The sequence below is a fragment of the Pinus tabuliformis genome, chromosome 4_1, assembly GCF_031772625.1.
Source record: "Pinus tabuliformis cultivar Carrire ecotype Pingquan chromosome 4_1, CPIR1, whole genome shotgun sequence".
NCBI lineage: Eukaryota > Viridiplantae > Streptophyta > Pinopsida > Pinales > Pinaceae > Pinus > Pinus tabuliformis.
The window spans coordinates 187,121,303-187,143,047 of record NC_142303.1 but is presented as its reverse complement, the minus strand read 5'-3'; positions in this window follow the sequence as shown (position 1 = coordinate 187,143,047).

Genomic DNA, 21,745 nt, shown 5'->3' with positions numbered 1-21,745 from the left:
CAACAATGCTTACCTATGTCAAGTATACCAACTACGCCAGCTATTGTGACGGTGTTGCAAGTTCAAGCGCTGCCTGTTGTATGCCAACCTCAGGTTTCTCGGGTTGTAATGCAACAACCCCTTGACCCTGCAACTCAACCACAATCGCCGACTGGTGGAATGACACAGGTTCAAACTGGTACAATCACCCCTCATCTTGGTACAACAGTTAGTATCGGGCAACAGCACATGGCTTCACAACCATGGCTAGTGCAATACCAACAACCGTAGTTCCAACAAGTATACCAAGGTTCTGAGCAACAAATCTTTGCGAATAGTGGGCAACCGTATATTCAAAACGGTCAAAATCAACCATTTTACAATGGTCATGCCCACCAACCTTACCAAAGTTACCAGCATCAAACGCGTTATGCTGGTATGAAAAGACCAACTGCTCAGGCAATCCCATCTTATCCTGGGTATGCTTCACCTAACCTGAATCAATGTTACCCTTCGTGGCAACTTTAGAGTTACCTGATTTAAATCGGTTAACAAACGATCAAATCGCTTACGCCCCTTGGTGGCCAGCGATTCTAGATAAACTTCCATCAGATATTCCTAAATTTAATGGAAATTCGGGTGAAGACCCGTCGAATCATGTGATGACCTTTCATCTGTGGTGTTCATCAAACACTTTAAACGATGATTCGATTAGGCTTCGCCTTTTTCAGAGGACATTAACTGGTCCGGCAGCAAAATGGTATATCGAATTTCCTAGAGCTTCATTCGACAACTTCAGTACCCTAGCCACAACCTTTTTAACCCATTTTCAGTTACCGATAAGGTACGAAATGGGAACGGAACTTCTTACCAACTTCAAACAAATGACGGCCACTCACATATCTGATCATATACATGAGTGGCGACGTCATCATAGAATGGTGAAAACCTATGTTCCCGATTAGCTCTTAGCTGAATGGTTTATCAAGTCATTACTGCCTTCCATCACGGAAGATGTGGCAAAAGGGGGGGTCGTCACCGAAGAGCACGTTATCGCTCGTGCGCAATATTTGGACTTGATTTACACTCAGTCCGGAACGCTCTACGATAAAATACCTGACGCTCCTAGATCAGAATTCTTAGTTCCTCCTCCTCCTAAATCAAACAATGACTCTCATGCTAGCAATGGCGTGATTGGCGCAACAGACACGAAATCGACAAAGGCTACATCTAAAAAGCCCCGTAAGATTTCCGGTCAAAATGCAAATGAGGAACTTCTTGCCTCGGAAGTAAATTCCGTATTGATAGATAAGGGCAAAGAAACCAAGCAACCAGGGGGCAAGAAGAAAGGCAAAGGGAAGAAGAAGAAACAAGAAGAATCATCACCTGAAAAATCTTCTGCAAACCCTCCTGGAAATAGGAAACCAAAAAATCCATGCTTTATATGCGACGAGGATCATTGGACCACAGATTGTCCACACAGAGATGAGCTTAAAAAATTCTTCCAGAATACAAAGACCTCAGCAGTATTAACTGATCCATTTCCAAATCCAGGAACAAATCTGGTTGACAGTGAAGATGCTTCTCGGTGTCAAGTTCTAATGTTGTCAATTTCCAAATAGCAAAATGATGCTTTGATATCAACAAGAAACAAAGATTATGGGAATCCAAAGCTGTCGAACAACGAGGATAAAGATCAACCTAGTAGTTCGACAACAACTTCGACAGAAGTTGCGCCACCCATCATTCCCGAGTTGACAATAAAACTGCCAAAGGGAATAGTACACAAGTCGACATTTAATCCCCACGCTAGAGCGGCACAACATTATAATATAGTGGAATATTTGGCCCAATCGCCATCCGCTATGTCGACTCTTGAGGTACTACAAAATTTCCCATCCCAAAAGCAGGCTTTATTATCAGCCATTGGTGGGATAGACCCAAAGGATTCCAATCTCGTATCCTTCGATCATAAAGGATACGATCCTCAGTTACCAACTCAACTAGCTTTCCTCGTTCAAGTGAAAGCCCTCAACAAAACTGTTCATCGAACAATTATTGATGAGGGGGCATCTACATGTATTATGTCGATGATTTTCTGGAAAACTTTAGGATCTCCAACCTTGTCGTGATCTTCGACGACATTAAAAGAATTTGACGGATGAACATATACCCCATATGGTATTCTAAGTAACTTGAAGGTTGAACTAGGAGGGAAAACAGTAGAAATAGATGTTGAGGTAATCGACACAAATCTCGATTACAACATCCTACTGGGAAGACCATGGATATATGCCATGGCTGCTGTTGTGTCGACCTATTTTAGGAAGATTGCATTTCCCTTTCAAGGAGGGATTACGATCATCGATCAACAAAACTTCCTCCCCAATGGTTCTCAAGTTACGGGAAGCATTCCAATGATCCATGGAAGCCCCCATTCGCTTCAAAATATCGGAGTAGGCCTACTAAAAGATCCTATATTAATGGGAACTTTCGCCCTTCCACCTCCAATCAATTTGGCGGAAGTAGCGTCGGTAGGAACCTGCAATATGATATCTTCTAAAAGGATCTCAGAAAACGATATCGACATGGATCATACGCAGGTTTTGCCTCCAAGCCCAACAGAAATATTGTAGCAACCAATGTTCCTATCATGGGAGGCAAACCCAAATCAACGCTCATCAAGCGTTTGGATAGATAGGTCTGAGGAATATGGTACCCCTTCAGATCCTTGGTCGCGAGTGCATGTCACCGACGAAGGAATTGTTCAATCAATGGTAGTTGAAGGGGCACCATGGGATGATTACCACCATCGTTCCCTTCTTCCGGATTGTGAAGAAAAGACTCCTGATGACCTTTATCATCCTTTAGTTTTTAATTTCCTATCAAATACTATAAACACGGTGGATTCCGAGCGAAAATTGTCCAACATTGAAGAGCCTATTTCCATAAATATCTCGACCAAAATAGCTGTTGTAGAGAATATTTATGTTGGCAAATGCTGTTCTCCTTCAGAACTGGAAATATATAATGCTCTTTTTCGCGAATTTAGAGATGTCTTTGCTTGGTCATATAGTGAAATGCCAGGCATTGACTCGAGTATCGTTGAACATGAAATCAAGATGTATCCAGATGTCAAACCAGTACGACAACGGCTACGGCAGGTGCACCCCAAGAAAGTCGCTGCCATTAAGGAAGAAGTTGAAAAACTTCTCCATGCTGGTTTCATTTACCCGGTTCCTCTAACCGATTGGGTATCGAATATTGTCCCTGTTATGAAAAAACAAGGAACAATTAGAGTGTGCGTCGATTATAGGGATGTAAATCAAGCTTGTCCAAAAGACAACTACCCTACACCCTTCATCGACCAGATAATTGATGAATGCACCGGATGCGAAATATTTTCATTCATGGATGGATTCTCTGGGTATAATCAAATAAATATCCTCCCACAGGACCAGTCAAAGACTGCATTTATTTGTTCGTGGGGCACATTCGCATATCGAAAATTACCCTTTGGTTTAAAGAACGCAGGGGCAACTTTGTTGGCATTATGATTCTGGTATGGCTTTATGATACATATGTTGTACTTGATGGCAACCCACTCATCTCATGTAGAGAAAAGTTCACGCACTTATATGCAGAGAAAATTTTATTTCATGTAGAGAAAAGTTCACGCACTTTTATGCAGAGAAAAGTTTATTTCATGTAGAGAAAAGTTTATTTCATGTAGAGAAAAAGTTCACGCACTTTCATGTTGGAGAACTTACCTTTGGTCCATGGTAGTTAGTCCTTGGTATTTGAACCTATGGTTTTGGACCATGGTACCTCGTCAAAAGTGTGTATATGTTGGAGAACTTACCTTTGGTCCATGGTGGTTAGTCCTTGGTATTATTGAGCCCCATGTTTTTGGGCCCCTTGTATTGGTTATCTATGGTATTGATCCATGATTTTAGGAAGAAGCTTGCCTATATAAAGCAAAGGAGATCACTTGGCTAAATCATCCTTGCAAATCGAATATCTTAAGATCTGAAATATTGGGTTATTGTTTTAAAAGTTTGATCTATGAAAGTGAAGTTGAAAGCGAATCTGTGAAGGGTGATCTCTCGAGCGCTGCAGCTGCGGAAGTGCGGAGGCGCCACAGAAGGCGCAGTGCGGAGGTGCCACAGAAGGCGCAGTGCGGAGACGCCACAGAGGTGCCACAGAAGGCGCAGTGCGAAGGCGCCACAGAAGACGCAGTGCGGAGGTGCCACAGAAGGCGCAGTGCGGAGACGCCACAGAAGGCGCAGTGCGGCGACGCCACAGAGGCGCCACAGAAGGCGCAGTGTGGAGGCGCCACAGAAGGCGCAGTGCGGAGGCACCACAGAAGGGGCAGTGCGGAGACGCCACAGAGGCGCCACAGAAGGCACAGTGCGGAGTCGCCACAGAAGACGCAGTGCGGAGACGCCACGGAGGCGCCACAGAACGCGCAGTGTGGAGGCGCCACAGAAGGCGCAGTGCGGAGACGCCACAGAGGCACCACTGAAGGCGCAGTGCGGAGGCACCATAGATGGCGCAGTGTGGAGGTGCCACAGAAGGCACAGTGCAGAGGTGCCATAGAAGGCGCAGTGCGAAGGCGCCACAGAAGGCGCAGGTGCGGTGGTCACGGCGCCACAGAAGGCGCAGGTGCGGAGGGTTTTGGGTGCATAACTGATGTTTGGTTATTGGTATTGAGTTCAGATAACAGCATGATTAATGACTTATCTTTATGTACTAGATCTGGTTGATAACTCTCATAATATCATTATGGATATGATGATTGGGTGATTCAGAAGGTTGTTTGATTATGAGCTTCAATGTTGTTGCTAGATCCAGTTTGAAAAGTAGTCCTTGAAAGAAAAAAAGTAGGGGGTTGTAGCTCCCTTCCAGGAGAGACTGGAAAACGAGAGAGAGTTGTAGCTCTCTGCAGGTTGCAGCCTGCGTACTGGTAAAGGACTGCACCAGTACAAAATCATTGTAACAGGAGTTTCTAATTTGAAAGAAGATAGAGACATATTGCAGTAGGTGGTTTTCACCCACATTGGGTTTCCACCTTATATCTGGTGTTCTTTGGTGTGACTATCTGTTTTTATTGTTCATGCTCATAATTTTATGGTACTGATATGCAAAAATAATTCAAAGTGTAAATAAGGAAGATTTGTTAAAAGAACTTGATAATACTAATTCACCCCCCCCTCTCAATATTATTTTCAACAATTGGTATCAGAGCAGGTCCTTCAGAGAAGCTTGATCTCTTGAAGGAAGATCATTCATCATGAGCAACTATGAGAGGGAAGCATCAATCAGGCCACCAATTTTTGATGGGACAAACTTCAATTATTGGAAGGTAAGGGTTACTGCCTATCTTCAATCTCTTGGTACAGAAGTTTGGGATATCATAGAAACAGGTTATACTTTTCCTTCAGCTACTCCTACAGATACGGCCGAAAAGAAGAAATATGAAACAAATGCTAAAGCAGTCAATACTTTGCTGGGATGCTTATCTCAAACAGAATTTGTAAAGGTTATGCAATATAAATCCGCAAAAGAAATATGGGACAAGATTGTCTTGAGCTATGAAGGAGATGAACAGGAAAAGCGTGCTAAACTTCAAACTCTCAGGATTCAGTATGAGAATCTCAGGATGTATAATGATGAAAGTGTGGCTAACTATTTTCTTCGGGTAGATGAGATTGTTAATTGCATGAAAAACTTGGGTGAAGAAATAAAAGAGGCTATTGTGGTTGAAAAGGTTCTAAGATCATTGTCCCCCAAATTTGAATCTAAAGTGTCTGCAATAGAAGAAAAAGAAAATCTATGAATTCTTACTATGTCTCAGCTACATGGAATACTAACTGCTTATGAAATGAGAAAGGGAGGTCCATCAGACAGAAGAGAAGCTGCTTTCAAGGCGTCAGGCAAAGAAGATTATTATGAAGCAAGTCACGTGCCAGAAGAAGAAGAAGAAGAATCAAATTTTGTCAGAAATCTTCAAAGGGGTTCTGGAAGATTCAGAGATAAGTTACCTTTTAAATGCTTTACTTGTGGAAGAGTAGGTCATTATGCTGCAAAATGTCCTTATAAGGATAAAGGAAAGGAACCTGCTAGATGGAACAAGAAACAAAGGGAAAATAAGAAAAGTTACTACACTCATGAAGATAGTGATGGTCTATCAAATAGTGATGAAGATGAACGAGGTAATGACTATAAACTGTTAATGGCATTTGAAGATGATGATTATATGGATGTTATAGATGTGGATAGCCTTTATGAAGAAATTACTGGACTCAAGAGATGTGTATAAGAAAAGAATATGATCATTGATACTCTACAATTTCAAATTGATGAAAAGGAAAAACATCTTGAAAAATTAGAAGGTGAAATTGTTGGTCTTAGAAAAGAAATTGAGAAAACAAAAGCTATTAATCTTAAGTTTGTCAAAGGATCTGAAACTTTGGATGAGATTATCAATGTACAGCGTTCTCCACTAAACAAGACAGGTCTGGGCTATAATGGAGGAACTTCTCAAGCATCCACCTCAAAAAGTTATCTTGATGCAGCAAGAAGGAATGAGCAAAAGCACAATGAAGACCATCAGGTAAAGTAGGGATGAATTGCAAACAGAGACTATCAGGGGCAATCCATCTTAAGGATGAACAAAAGCTACAACCAGCCACAGGTAAAATCTTCTCAATTTGGTTCAAGAATGGATGACAATAGAAATTACAATCATTTGGCCGGAAGATTTGATAACCGCGGAAGTTTCTTCAATGGACAATGCTTTTCTTGCCATAACTTTGGTCACAAGGCAGCTCAATGTGTTGCATATAAAACAATCATGACTAGAGAAGCTCAAAAACAAAGAAGTATGATCGGGATTACAAAAAGGACCTATAACAACTTTTCGGTTCTTGAAAATGAAGTTGAATGTTCTATTTGCAATAATTTTGGTCATGAAGATTCTGAATGCAGGAGCAGGTTTCAGCAGACAAAGGAACAAGCATCAAGCACCAAAACATGGAGAATAAAGGAACCACAAACAGACAGATGTGGGATAGCATTTTATGTAGAGGGACAGGAAAATCTATGGTACATTGACAGTGGATGTTCGAAGCATATGACAGGTGATAAAGAAAAACTTGAGTCATTTTCTGCTCTTGAAAAAGGAAAGAAAGTTTCTTTTGGAAATGATACTCCTGCAACTATAAAAGGAAAAGGCATTGCTCAGTTAAAAGAAAAGGTCAAGGCTGGAAATGTTTTGTATGTTGATGGATTGAAACATAATCTTCTAAGTGTCAGCCAGATGTGTGATCAAGGAACCGAGGTGATATTTAGATCAAACGGATGTCGTGTTCGTGATCTTGATACAGGTGAAACAGTGATCAAAGGTAGAAGAACTCCAAATAATCTATACATATTTGAAGAAGGACAACAACAATGTTATCTAAGTAAGGATGATGAACACTAGTTATGGCATCGGAGGTTGGGGCATCTAAGCTTTTCACAAATAAGGAAAGCATGCAAATATCAAGCAGTTCGCGATCTTCCAGATATCAAAATTCCAGACAACACCATATGCAAATCATGTCAGTTTGGAAAGCAAACCAGAACTAACTTTCCAGAGAAGGAAGGATCAGCTAGCATGCCTCTTGAGCTAGTACATACAGATACATGTGGTCCATTCAGGAAAAGGACACCTCGAGGAGAAGAATACTTGATATTATTCATTGACGATTTCTCCAGGTTTGTCTGGTTAGGACTTATGAAGCACAAAGATGAAGCATTCGAAAAACTCAAATCCTTCAAAGCCTTGGTTGAAAATGAATCAGGATACAAAATTAAGTGCCTCAGATCCGACATAGGTGGGGAGTTTACCTCAAATGAATTTTTCGATTTCTGTGAAGAACATGGGATAAGAAGAGAATTCTCTACAGCTAGAACTCCTCAGCAAAATGGAGTTGTGGAAAGAATGAACAGAACAGTCCAACAAATGGCTCGTGCTATGCTTGATGAGTCGGGAACTCCCGCAACTTTTTGGGGTGAAGCTGCACATGCTGCGGTTGTTATTCTCAACAAAACAAATGTCCGGGTGAACAGCACTCAAACCCCTCATGAGCTCTGGTGTGGTGAGACTCCTTCAGTAAAGCACTTCAAAATCTTTGGGAGAAAATGTTATATTAAGAACACTGATGAGCAACTTGGCAAACTTGAACCTAGAGCAGATGAAGGCATTCTTCTTGGTTACTCTCCACATAGCAAAGCATACAAGTGCTACAATAAAAGACTTGGCAGAATTGTTGACAGCATTGATGTAGTGGTTGATGAGAAGGGATACATTCCTAGGCAAGTACATCATGAAGACATCGAAGAAGATGAAGGCTACCCTCAAAGACAGAATGATGAAGAAGAAGAACCTCAAGAAGAACCAGAGGAGCAGACAAGAATAGAAGAAAAGACTCCATCCAGATATGTTCAGAAGAATCATCCAGAATCTCAGATTGTGGGACAGAAAGAAGCAGGTGTACAAACAAGAAGAACAGTTGCAGAAGCTTCAAGCTATTTGGCATTACTCTCCTCCACTGAACCACAAAATGTGAAAGAGGCATGCAAAGATGAATGTTGGGTGAAAGCAATGGATGAAGAACTTGAGCAGATCGAAAAGAACAACACTTGGGAGCTGGTTCCTAGACCAAAGGATAAGAATGTTATCGGAACAAAATGGGTCTTCAAAAATAAATTGAATGAAAATGGAGAAGTAATTAGAAACAAGGCCAAACTTGTTTGTAAAGGGTATGCGCAGCAAGAAGGAATAGACTTTGAAGAAGCCTTTGCTCCGGTTGCAAGACTTGAGGCCATCTGAATGTTCCTTGCTCTCTCAAGCTTTCAAAACTTCAAAGTATTTCAAATGGACGTGAAATCAGCGTTTCTGAATGGAGACTTGGAAGAAGAAGTATACATCGAGCAGCCAGATGGGTTCATTCTTGGAAATGATCCAAATCTTGTATGCAGATTGAAAAAGGCTCTCTATGGTCTCAAACAAGCTCCAAGGGCTTGGTACTATCGTTTGGACAAATATCTTCATCAACAAGGTTTTTTAAAAGGATCAGCAGATAGCAATCTTTATATAAAAGTTGAAAATAACAAATTGCTAATACTTGTTGTGTATGTAGATGACATTATCTTTGGTAGCAATGAAGAAGCTATGAGTCAAAGCTTTGCCTTGGTGATGCAGAAAGAATTCAAAATGTCCTTGCTGGGAGAATTGACATATTTTCTTGGTTTGCAAATCCAACAAAAAGAAGGAGGGATCTTTTTGTCTCAAACCAAGTATCTCAAACAGATTTTGAAGAAATATGGCATGGAAGATGCAAAACCAGTATGTACACCTATGGTCACAGGATGTAGCCTCAGTGCAAATGATGAATCTGCAGCAGTGCATCAACCAACCTACAGATCTATGATTGGAAGTTTACTTTATTTGACAGGTACCCGACAGGATATCATGCATGCAGTTGGAATAGTTGGAAGATTTCAGGCAAATTCGAAGGAGACTCATCTTCAGGCAGTGAAGAGAATTTTCAAATATCTTCAAGGGACTCAAAATTATGGCTTATGGTATCCTAGAGATACAGATCTCACACTTCATGCTTATACAGATGCAGATTGGGCCGGAAGCGTGGATGACAGGAAGAACACAAGTGGTGGTGCATTCTTTATGGGTTCCAGACTAGTATCTTGGTTCAGCAAGAAACAGAGTTCGATTTCCTTGTCTACAGCTGAAGCGGAATATGTTGCTGCTGCATCTTGCTGCACTCAACTCCTTTGGATGATGTATACCTTGCAGGATTTTCAAATCACTTGTACTCCACCTATTCCCATCCTAAGTGATAACACAAGTGCAATAAGCATCTCAAAGAAGCCAGTCATGCATTCAAAAACCAAGCACATACCAATCAAGTATCATTTTCTCCGGGAACAAGTGCTTGAACAGAAGGTCAAGTTGGAGTATGTTCCTTCTAAGGAACAAGTTGTTGATATTCTCACCAAACCATTGCCCAGGGAGACTTTTGAATACCTCAGGCAAAAGCTGGGGGTAGTTGATGCATCATCTTATTGTTGAAACTCTTCTGATTGATGGTTGTACGTATGGTTCATCTGGGGTATATGCGTACATGTGCTGGGTTGCGGATTGGTTGAAGATTGAATGGCACAGGTTCAGGGGGAGCATATAATGCATTGTTGGCATTATGGAGGATGTACATAAGGAGTTCATGGATGCTGGTTTGAATATAGCTGCAATATGTCTCTATCTCTTTCATGGTCATTTATGGTGTTTAGTGGATTATGGTTCTTCTTTGCAGATCTGGTTCATATTTAGGGGGAGCATGTTCTTAGGGGGAGCATAACCCTTTGCCCTTGATGTCAAAGGGGGAGAATGATGCTGAAGATTTTGAGGTTGCCATCAAGTCCAAAGGGGGAGATTGTTGGATTATGATTCTGGTATGGCTTTATGATACATATGTTGTACTTGATGGCAACCCACTCATCTCATGTAGAGAAAAGTTCATGCACTTATATGCAGAGAAAAGTTTATTTCATGTAGAGAAAAGTTCACGCACTTTTATGCAGAGAAAAGTTTATTTCATGTAGAGAAAAGTTTATTTCATGTAGAGAAAAAGTTCACGCACTTTCATGTTGGAGAACTTACCTTTGGTCCATGGTAGTTAGTCCTTGGTATTTGAACCTATGGTTTTGGACCATGGTACCTCGTCAAAAGTGTGTATATGTTGGAGAACTTACCTTTGGTCCATGGTGGTTAGTCCTTGGTATTATTGAGCCCCATGTTTTTGGGGCCCTTGTATTGGATATCTATGGTATTGATCCATGATTTTAGGAAGAAGCTTGCTATATAAAGCAAAGGAGATCACTTGGCTAAATCATCCTTGCAAATCGAATATCTTAAGATCTGAAATATTGGGTTATTGTTTTAAAAGTTTGATCTATGAAAGTGAAGTTGAAAGCGAATCTGTGAAGGGTGATCTCTCGAGTGCTGCAGCTGTGGAAGTGCGGAGGCGCCACAGAAGGCGCAGTGCGGAGGCGCCACAGAAGGCGCAGTGCGGAGACGCCACAGAAGGCGCAGTGCGGAGGCACCACAGAAGACGCAGTGCGGAGGCGCCACAGAAGGCGCAGTGCGGAGACGCCATAAAGGCGCCACAGAAGGCGCAGTTCGGAGACGCCACAGAGGCGCCACAGAAGGCGCAGTGCGGAGGCGCCACAGAAGGCACAGTGCGGAGGTACCATAGAAGGCGCAGTGTTGAGACGCCACAGAGGCGCCACAGAAGGCGCAGTGTGGAGGCACCACAGAAGAAGCAGTGCGAAGACGCCACAGAGGCGCCACTGAAGGCGCAGTGCGGAGGCGCCACAGAAGGCGCAGTGCGGAGACACCACAGAGGCGCCACTCAAGGCGCAGTGCGGAGGCACCATAGAAGGCGCAGTGCGGAGGTGCCACAGAAGGCGCAATGTAGAGGCGCCACAGAAGGCGCAGTGCGAAGGTGCCACAGAAGGCGCAGGTGCGGTGGTTGCGGCACCACAGAAGGCGTAGGTGCGGAGGGTTTTGGGTGCATAACTGATGTTTGGTTATTGGTATTGAGTTTAGATAACAGCATGATTAATGACTTATCTTTATGTACTAGATCTGGTTGATAACTCTCATAATATCATTATGGATCTGATGATTGGGTGATTCAGAAGGTTGTTTGATTATGAGCTTCAATGTTGTTGTTGGATCCAGTTTGAAAAGTAGTCCTTGAAAGAAAAAAAGTAGGGGGTTGTAGCTCCCTTCCAGGAGAGACTGGAAAACGAGAGAGAGTTGTAGCTCTCTGCAGGTTGCAGCCTGCGTACTGGTAAAGGACTGCACCAGTACAAAATCATTGTAACAGGAGTTTCTAATTTGAAAGAAGATAGAGACATATCACAGCAGGTGGTTTTCACCCACATTGGGTTTCCACCTTATATCTGGTGTTCTTTGGTGTGACTATCTGTTTTTCTTGTTCATGCTCATTATTTTATGGTACTGATATGCAAAAATAATTCAAAGTGTAAATAAGGAAGATTTGTTAAAAGAAATTGATAATACTGATTCACCCCCCCCTCTCAGTATTATTTTCAACAAAATTTTCAGAGGGCAATGAATTATGCCTTCCATGACATCAAAAACATCGTTCAACCATACCTCGACGACCTTCCGGCTCATTCGTGAAAGCGGACTGATCATCCGCAACATTTAAGAGCGATATTTCTACGTTGCTGACACTACAAAATACAACTCAATCCACACAAATGTGTATTTTGTGTCAGTTCTGGTCGTTTATTTGGCTTTGTAGTCTCGAAAGATGGGATTCGTCTCGACCCATGTAAGGTTCAGGCAATCATAAATTTGCCTCCACCTTCAAATTTGTTTTAGATTCAGAAACTTCAAGGGAAAGCAAACTTTCTGAGGAGGTTCATTCCAAATTACGCCTAACTTGCTAAAGGTTATATGCGTCTTTTGAAAAAGGAAGTACCCTTTGTCTGGGATCAGGTTGCACAAGCTTCCTTTGATGCTTTAAAATAATCCCTAATGAAAGCATCATTAATGTACGCTCCTGATTATCAAAAAGACTTTAACCTGTATCTGGCTGCAGCGGATACAACCATCGCAATGGTTTTAGTTTAATAAGACAACGGAATTGAACATCCTATATATTATTTAAGTAAGAACTTAAATGATACAGAAAGCAGATATTCTTATGTTGAAAAGCTAGCGCTCGCAGCTGTTCAAGCGATACAAAGATTTCGACACTATGTCCTCTTTCGAAAAACTACCATTCTGTCAGATTGCAACACCATGACTTATATATTGTCGCGACAGTTGCTGGGGGGCAAATATTCAAAATGGATAGAAATTCTACAAGAGTTTGATCTGGAATTTGTAAAATCCGAGTCAAAGAAAGCTCTGGTTTTCGCGGAATTATTATGCGATCTCCCATCATCGTCCAACGATGAAACATCCGAAGAAACAATCGTGGACGAAAATTTGTTTCTGATATCTTCAAGAAATCTGTGGTATGGGGATATAATCATTTATCTCCAAACCCAAAAATATAGGCCAAATACCTCTCGCTCCGAACAAAAACGTATTCTATACCAAGCAAAAGACTACATGATCGTCGGTGACACACTTTACTGTCGTGGTATCGATACGGTTCTGAGAAGGTGCCTCACCCATGAGGAGGCTGAAAAAGTCCTGAATGATTGCCATTCAGGCGCGTGTGGGGGGCATCAATCCGGTTATGCTACGACGCAAAAAATTTTACGAGCAGGATACTTCTGGCCAACAATGTTCAAAGATTGCATAACCACAGTCAGAAGTTGCCATGCTTGTCAAATTTTTGATAGAAAAACTAGAAGACCACCCGCACCTCTGCAGCCAATAGTTGCTGTCGGGCCATTCACCAAATGGGGCATCGATTTCATGACATGTAACCCCACCTCGACCAGGGGGCATGGGTATATCATAGTCGCAGTTGACTATTTTACCAAATGGGCCGAGGCAATGCCTACATTAGATAATACTGGTGAAACAGCTGCCCTCTTCTTTTCCAATCATGTAGTCGCTAGATTCGTCGTCCCACAAGCTATAGTCACAGATCATGGATCACATTTTCACAATCACAGGATGGCCGAATTAGCTGCCAAACTAGGGTTGTCTCACGACAGCTCTACTCCATATTACCCGCAAGCCAATGGACAAGTTGAAGCAATCAACAAGGTCCTGAAGCACATGCTGCAAAGGATGATTGGAGTTCACAAAAGAAGTTGGCACCTAATCCTGTACTCAGCCTTGTGGGCTTACCGAACATCGGTAAGGAATGCGACCGGGTTTACACCGTTCCAACTGGTATATGGCCTGGAAGCAGTCTTACCAATCCAGTGTGAAATCTCATCCCTCAAACTCGAAATTGACCTTATCCCCGGAACTTCAGAAGAGGAGGCTCGTTTTTTAGAACTAATCCAATTGGATGAAACCCTTCGTGATGCCGCTTTGGCTAACGAAGCCCATAAGAAACGAGTCAAAGCGCAGTTCGACAAGAATGTCAAACCCCGTGTCTTCTCAGAAGGTGACTTGGTCTTGCTTTATGACCAAGAATCCGATAAATTGGGGGCAGGTAAATTCAAGTCTTTATGGATGGGCCCCTATATTGTTAAGCGAGTGTTAGCAAAAGGATCCTACGAGTTAATGGATTATGACGGAATTCCACTGGCACAACCTCGTAATGAGTTGTACCTCAAGCGTTACTATGCGTGATTCAGTATAGTAACCTATATGCTTTTGTTTTCGCTAAAGTGTTTGTTTTGGTCAAGTAATCCACTTTTTACATTTATTGCAGATGTCAAACCTATTGGAGTCATGTGTTGGATATGCCGACGGAGCGAGTCGTAGTTCACGGAACCTATCTTCCACGGCCTGGGCCATTTTTGATCCAAGCGACGAGTTAGTAAGTTTCAGAGGGGTATGTATTGGTCGATCAATGAATAACATCGATGAATATAGCGCATTGATAGAAATTCTCTCTGATGCCATCACACATGGTATACGCCGACTGATTGTCATGCTAGACTCACAACTCGTCATACTACAACTCACTGGTATCTACTCTGTCTGAAATCCAGCTATTTATTGCATGTTCCTAAAGGTTAAGATTTTGGAAAGACAATTTGATTTTATTCAATATCAACATATTTCCAGAACCTTAAACACATTGACTGACTCATTGGAAAATTATGTGTTAGATAGACATTTGTAGCATTTATAAAAAGAAGCATACCATCAATATTTTCATTTGGATCATGTAACTTAACCAAAATAAAGCTTCGAAAATCAAAAATATATATACAACTGTTTATGGTTTACACATAATGTTCTGTAACCAAGACAAAATTGGTCAAATGACCAAAAACTCAAAACACTAGGGGGCACCCTAGTCTAATGATGCTCGTGATAGCAAGTCACAGCCTGTGCGATCATGCGTAAGAGCCGATTCCATCGTCTTGGCACACCAGTAGTATGCCACTACAGCCTCAAGGGCAGCTCGTCAGTCCTCACATCTTGAATACCAAGAGTGAGGCCTTCAACCTGTTCCTGTAATGCTATGAGAGTCTCGGCCACATCGAGGTTGCGAAGGATAGCCCTTCCAACAGCCTCTCCTACTGGGGCGGCAACTGGCACTCTCAGGCGTACTACTGGCTGAACGGGACCAACATCTGCATGAACACATGAGTTTGATTAAGTCTTGATAGAATAAAGCACAAGGAGATTATAAAAGAAAAACGATAAACAAGAATATGGTCAAAGAATTTACCAATAGCACCCGACTGTTCGCCAGCCGGTAGTACTAAATCTAGGTCAGCCCAGAACTCCATACCAGCATATGGGTACTCGGAATAAACCATCTCCTGACGGTCAAACCACCTGAAGAAGGTATCAGAAAAGGAAATCTGAGACTGACCAGCATGCCTAGACATATGGTCGACCCATCTCTGCATACGTGGTTCAGTCAGTGAAGGTAAATCGAGTGCAATATACTGTGGCTGCATCAGTGGTATCTTTTCCAAGGAAAAGGCGGTCAAAATAGAACCATACCCAAAGTTCTTCAACCTCCCACTCTTCACCTTGGTCAACTATTCTTTCATCACAAGAAGTAGTGCGTCGCACCAGTTGAACACTTTTGGTTGGAGACATTCCAAGGCATACTGCATATAAGATCAGTTGGCTACATGAAGAGCCGCACCACTAGCCATCCTACCAAAAGTGAACAGAATAGTCATAAGGGACCTTTCAGTGACATCACGGATGATGATCTTGCTGTCTTTACTCGGCTAAGATCCCTCTCTGCAATACCGGCGAACATAATCTCTCACAGATTCACCTCCTCGGGCCGAACCTGATAAAGAGATGGGGGCACCCCGCCTCGACAAGCCAGTCAAGAAATAGATGTCCACTACAGTCAAGGGGATGGATTTGCTTCTAATCTGGAACACCTGGTTGGTAGGATCCCAAGCATCGAGCAAATACTGCAGCAAGTTGATCTGTTGCCTCATGCTAGAAATGCGGAAAAACTTCAGCAAGCCACAGTTCCGCAGTGCCTTTACTGTAACCAGATCATCTAAAGCAAGCATTTCCTCTTCTTCATGCTCACTTTCTCGCCATGTAATAGTCATCTTGCTCCAAATATCTCTGAAAACAAACAAGAGAAGAGTTAGATCCAGATTTTGGTAAGAAACAGGGAAAATTTCCATCAAAAACTATGCATAAAATTCCTTCTTTGCACCCATCGCACCTACAGTAGTGCTCTGGGTGCGTTGCATGTCATATGGCCAGTAGACAGGCCAACATCCAATGCACCTTTCGATACACAAAGGGTGCGCTAAAGACAGGGCGAGTTTTTCAAACCCCAGAGGCTCAGAAAAACCAGGAATCAAGCTCAGAATGCAAAATGGAAATCATGAAATGAAAGAGCTCAAGTTTAGCTCCTACCTGGTCCAGACGGCGCCGAGAATCGTCCACATAATCTCTCGAAATTAGCTGATGAAAATCAAAGGGGGAAAGCACCTCCAAAGCTCCAACAAACCAAAATTCAAACGAAATGGTAAAATGAGAGGTAAAAGCACTTGTACATTACTTTTTACGTAGTTCGAAGTAAAATATTAGTGTTCTAACTCATTTTTCAAACATATATTGTTCATTTCTGACTAGTTTGATGAAGCAATTGAAAACGCAGTACAATCTTTGAAAGAACAAAGCTATTTATGGTAAAGTCAAGAAGTGACCGTTGTATCGAGCAGTTTTAGTGCATAGTTCAACCTCGTTAAAAAATAAACATAAGCCATGAGCAAATGTTTCCCCCCGCGTTTAAGCTCATTAAAAAATGAACTATTTCCTAGTAAGTAACCATCGTGAATGTAGTACTTCAGCCTTTAAAAGCCTTGGTTGTGTTCTCATCATCACCTCCACTCTGTATTGGTCGATCATTCACCTCCATTTGATTGTTTGCCCCTTTTGAGGAACAGCTGCGAAGAGTGATCTCACTAGCCATCCTTGTAACACTGCCGTGATTGGAACATTCCAAACCTTACCTGGAATCAGCTGCTACCCAATTTTATCACTCGTTCCTCAAAAGACGAGTCTCCTTTAAGCTCTTTTCAACTGACTCATAAAATATGAAAAGATTGCTGAGCCATTGGCCTCTCTAGCTCGTTAAAGGGACCAGAGGTGCTATCCCTCCTTCAGATTTTAATCTTTTTGGACCTGAGCGATTATTACACAAAAGGATCGAGCGCTTGTTTTGTTCGGTTCGTTAAAAGTATCGAAAATTCATCCCTTCTGTATTGTTTTATACCTTTTCGGACTTAAGGGATTAGATGATGAAAAAGGAATTTTGGAGTTTCCTTTACGTTCCTTTTTAGACTCTCTAAAATTGAAAAGGACCGAGTTATCTTTGTCGTTAAACTCGTTAAAACTTAATAGCGACAAACTTGTCCATAGCAGACAAGAACGAGTTTCACTATCGCTAGGCTCGTTAAAACATAGCGATGGGTTTGCCCGAAGGGAAAATTATAGAACAAGCATATGTTATCCTCCTCAAGCTTGACAAAATTAAAGAGGTACTAGTCAGCAATGACTCGGGAAAATTGGGAAGAAAACTTGAAGAAACTTTGTTGGTAGCAAGTCGCTCTTGAACATGACACTTTCACTCCACATCCAAGTCGGGTTGGGTTGTTTCATTCACTGGTCACATCGCCATGGTCCCATCACACCATCCACATTTGGGGTAATGCTACCAATCCATCATGTCAGTGTCACCGATATGTTCAAGAGAAGTCATTCAGAGAATTTACCTGTGTCTCACCCGCTACAATACATTCATACTCCATTCTTTCATGACCGCCACCCTGAACCATATGTCATCAGATCATTTTCACCTCCATTAAAATCATTTGCTCCATTCCATGTCATTGATGTGGGATTCATTAAGGCCCTCCTATGATGGATCGGTTCTTGTCGACATCAGCTCATTATCCAAGAAGTCGATCTAGGAACACCCCGTTCAGTACTTTGAAGCTTGCATGGCTGAATGGCAAGTTTCTCACTTCCGCCGACAGGTTTACATCAATGGCCTTCGACCGAAAGATTTTGCATGGTGTTCGACGCCAAGTCCTTTATTCACACCATGTGAATTGTACTGCAGTACCTTGAGGGTCATTATCATTATCGGTGATTCCTCTTGTGCCTGTTAACAGCTTACATCATTGGCTGGTAATCAGGCGATGTCTTTCCATGTTCGACTCCAGAACATCTCTCATATGGATAGACTTGTAGTTCGAGTGAAGATCGAATGAGAATGAAGACCCTGGATCTAGTTTCATCCATCCGGGCTGCGATATATATTCAGGGAAATAAAGACATCAAATGTACATCATTGTTGCACAGATAATCATCCAATCAAAGGGATGATGGCTCTACCAGAATCATCAGTCTACACTCAGATGATTGTCTGTCCTATGTACATGAAAATGAATCTATAAAGCTAAGCATGGGAATGCCCACCTCAGCTAGATCATGAAAATATTATGAAGATAATGTATTGTATTGTATCTTATTACAGGTCTCCTCCCAGCTTGAAAGAACTTCGGATCCTCATAATAAATCATTTCACCCGACATCAAAAGATTAACGACCTAATGCTTTAGGGGGCAACTGTTATAGACATTTTTGGGCACTACAACCCCAAGCATGAAATGTCCATAAACCAAGGGCTCCTAAGTCCCTAAAAGTGTTGTTCTAACCCCTAAAGGAACAAGGTCAACTGATTACAGCTTCTCCCAGAAGTTCTCCATGAAAAACTGCTCAGAACTGGTTAAAACAGGATCATTTTAGCTGCTCCATAGGCAAAGTGCATTGCATCTCACCTAAACACACTGTGTGGGTGCGTTGCATTTCAAAAAGCCCTACTATGGGGTGCGATGGGTGAGAAGTGACAAATGGCAGTGTCATTCCGCAAGGTGGAGAGGCATGGAAACTTCCAGAAACTTCTCCTGTGACACTTGCCTCTCTGAATTTGACCAAGGATGAGTAAGAGATCATCAATCTCCAAGTGGAAGAAAGAACTAAAAGAGGGAAGACACTAATCAAATCACAAACTAACTCATCTCCCTTACAGATATCTATATATGGATCCCTCATCCCAGAGATCCAGAGGCTGGAATTTTGCATATTGTAAGGAATTGCTGTTGGTTTCTTGAGACAACATCAGATTGTTGGGTGATCTAAGCTTTGTATGAGGTGAAGAGGGGCTTCCTTGTTGAGAGGATGATGCTGGGTTAGAACAACTGGTTGTAACTCCCCTTGGCTATTTCTTGTTTATCAATAAAAGCTATTCAATTTTTCCTCCATACTCTTGTGTCATTCATGTTTGCTGCATTTGTATGGTCAATTTACATCTGATCCTAGATTGTTTATGATTATAGATCCATGTTCTTGTATAGTGCTATGCTACTGTGATCTTACAGGTACTTTGTGAAGCTGGGCGTGAAAGGGAACAAGTAGCGAAAGACTATCAAGAGAGAGAGGAATCGAACTAGGAGATTAGCACAAGACAAAGGTTGGTCTTCTTTGTCCTTCTCTCATCTATACTTCATAAAGGAAAATGAAAGTAGCTTTACTTCATTTGTTTCTAAGGTAGCTATCACACCTTAGTGGGATAAGCAGTTCTGTGTAGACACTTTTCCCTGTAACACCCCTGCTTGTCCCTGCTGGGGCTTTTGGCCTCAGGGGGATTGCCTCCCCCTGTAAGATAATTTGTGAACATGGGACAATGATCCTTATCTTGTCTGTGGCCCTTGCACTTCAAACACCAAAATTCTGTGTTCATGTCAAGCTTAGTCTCCTTGTCTTTCTTAAAACTCTATAATTCTAGGTGTAGGCTTGCTAATTGTGAGTGGATCTACTGCACCCCTAAGTTTGTGTCCTGAATAGGTGATACGTGTAGCGTCATCATGATTTCCAAGGCCTCTTCTTGTGTTTCTATCTTTTGCATGAACAAAGGTATTCTTAAGTGTGACAATAACGAGGCAATAAACCAATCGCGATGCTAAGCATCTAAGATTTTCATGTTACCCTACTTGATCTAGCACTTCAACCTCTAATCAAATTCCCACGATGTCTTATCAACTCTCGTTAAGATCCCCTTACATTCAATCACCGACTGCACCTCATATTTGGGCTTACTAAATTCTTTGTTCAAGGGTACTTGAGTCTGTGCTAGCGATGCCTGAGTATTATCAGAAAAATACTTAATATACCAGGTTAGTGCATGGTCATGCAAGGAATTAACCAACTTTTCCTTCTTTATATTGTCATCAGTAATCCATTTTGCTTTCCATACAGCGTTCATAACAAACTAGAATTTCTCTCGATCTTCACTTTCAATTCCTTTGAAGATCAACACCTTCATTACTTTTTCCATGTTGAATGGTGGAGGTGGAGGTGGAGGTGTGGGAAAAGGTGTATGCGGTGGAGGTGGAGGTGGAGGTGGAGTGGATGGATGATGTGTTCGAGGAAAACCCTGCGTTATCAACTGAACAACACTTCGCAGAAAAATCTGCACCGCCCCTTCATCATCACTTGAAAGAGGTCCAATCAATGGGTTATATTCAGGACCTAATTTCTCATGATCTCTAAAGAGTCTTCTAGTTTGTGTAGTTCCAAACATCAAGGTAATGGCATTACCCATTTTTCACATAATAGCATTTTAATCCAAGTATCCAATGATATTAAATACTTACCTCGCAGTCCTTTGAAGAATAATCACTCTACTTTGCTATAGATGACTTAGGTATCAACTGTAAATTTTGTAACAAATACTTTGAGAATTCGATCAAGCCAATGATCGAGAGCTTGCACAATCTTGTTTTCAGAGGCTTCTAGTGATCGCACTAATTTTGGAGTCCACCCTATAAGACTATCGAGCCTCCACCTTCCTTGACTATCTATCAACTTAGCTAACCACTCGTATAGCTCAATTGGGAAGTTGCAGAAGAAGATCTCGTGTATCTTTGTAGACAAATATATATTCAACCAATCTTCCTTTTACAAGCACAAATTACTATTCTCCTGAGCCACGAACTCATGAAAATCCAACCACTTTTCAATTTCTTTCTTGGTCGGGTATGCAGCATCACACCTCTTTAAGGAGATCCGGGTCCTGGAAGCGAAACCATTTATTGGCTTAGGGGGTCTTGACCCAGGTTTAGAGTTAGTTATGCCAACCAACAAAACCCTACACTACTGGCCCTTTCAGAAACAACCCGTGTAGCGTAGGCTGCAGTCTCACTCGAAGCAGTATGGGGAGATGCAAGAACCAAGTTTCTACATCTAGGGACTAGTTTGATGTCTTCCAGCACCTTGGATCTACCTCTGTGTAGATTGATAAACTTCTAGAGCTCATTACTGCAATTCACTTAAAGTAGCCTTCAAACCTTCATGAAGGCCCACAATTAGTCCTTGCGTACCTTTAACAGTTGATTTACCCACTTGCATGCATTAGAAAGCAATTCTAAACTGGAAGTCGCATGGATCTACTTAATTCATCAGAAAATATAAGATAAATCACTAGAAACTTCACAGAAGGGGCTACACATTCATTGCATA